Here is a 1,787-nt window from a genome sequence, read left to right on the forward strand (position 1 = left end):
GGTTTCAAGACCATTCCAAAAGTGGAGATTTAATGTAATGGACTAGAAGGCATTAACTACAGTTTCTCTTCTTTGATGCAGAGCTTGAAGAAATTGAGACTAAACTAAATTCATAAAATTACAGTTTTTCTTTCTTGTCCTCTTCCAGAGATTGGAAGCTCTAGATTTATCTTAGTGAAAAGCTCCATTATAGCCACTTCAACTTGGCTATAAACCTCTAAAAATCCTATCAAAGCATCTACTAGAGCCTATATGGGGTTAGTATCACTACTAATGATTGATCTTTGATTAACTTGGCTGATCAAAGTTGATCCCTTTTGAAAACTTTTTTTGCTTACAATTCTATGGCTCCAATAAATTCCAATCCATTCTCATAACCTAAATCATTCAACATAATATCGCAATGCATAATTGTGTTATGCAAAAAACCCTTGACCTTGTCTTCTGCAACAATAAGCTCCAAATGGTTATTGTTATGTTTGTTACAACTACCATGGATATTATTCATGTTAATTCATAAAACCATGGTGATTATTACAGTCAGTTTGGAAGGCACCATCAAAATCCAATAACTCCACCATCTCTAATGAGTGGTTGTCCAAGATAGAAGTGTTGTTTTCATTTCTTTTCAGAGAGTACATGATCTCATCCAATTTCTCCTAGAATGACCACTCCATGTGACTCGAGCCCCATATCATGGATCAATAAAAAATATAATCTATCCCAAACCTATGATAAACTGTGTCATAGTAAAGTGACTGGGAAGCCATAGTTGTCTCGGACCTCCACTCAAACCATGAATAAGAACCTAAGGTAATGTCATGACAAGGGAAGAAATGAGGTAGTGTTGTAACAAGGGAAGGAGGTTAGGTGTTAGGGTAGGTGTAAGCACTCAATGGATATTCCAGATGGAGAGATGCAACCAGGTAGGTGGGGAGATGCATCTATGTGGGCCTCATGAAAGGGAGGCCCTTGAATGAGGTCTAGATGCATGTTATGTTTTTATTTTATTTTTTAATTGAATTTATGTGCTTGGGAAAAATTCAGCCCTAACACCAAGGTATAGAATTCCAAAACCAGGTGATGGAGATCAATGGAGGCAACGATATGCGTAGAAATCCAAACCCAAGTAATGGAGATCGATAGGAGGAGGTCAAGGCTCAAATTTGGGTCACCATGGGCTTGAAGAGGTTTCAAGCATCACATTGACTTACGAAACGAGAGCTATGGAAGCCCTCATTGTGTATGGTATGAGTTGCAGGCTTACTTTTGATAATGTCGCCCACTGGCTCAAAGATCTTAGGAGTAAGTTTGTTAAATATCTTATTCAGTTCTCATAGTGGTGTGTATTTTGTTTTGTCAATAATTTCATATATCTCACAATTATGAGAGGGAGATTCCAAGTTACTATGTGCATCTAAACATCCCTCTAGTCATCGTTTTAATCATTTATATTTCATAGAATTCCTTGACTTGATTTCATCTTCAATGTTGCTGGAAATATGTCTTGGGCATTGCCTTTTTAATATCCTAGTTGAAACAACTAGAACAACTGTAAGTATGCTAACATTCTGCAGTTTCTAGATTGGTTATCTTCTTCTAAAGAGGCAAGTCTACTCTCATTTTTTTTGTGTATTTTTCTATTTGTGGGTTTTAATATAATCAACAATTGTAATGAGGTCACAAAATTGACTTCAAGTTTCTCAAAGGATAAGTGTGATGAAATTAACTGCAGGTTCCTCAATCTGAAGAAGGAAGTGGCAGAGTTCATGGCTAGATGTTTGTTA

Source organism: Pinus tabuliformis, chromosome 1_2, assembly GCF_031772625.1.
Source record: "Pinus tabuliformis cultivar Carrire ecotype Pingquan chromosome 1_2, CPIR1, whole genome shotgun sequence".
In the NCBI taxonomy this organism is placed as follows: Eukaryota; Viridiplantae; Streptophyta; class Pinopsida; order Pinales; family Pinaceae; genus Pinus; species Pinus tabuliformis.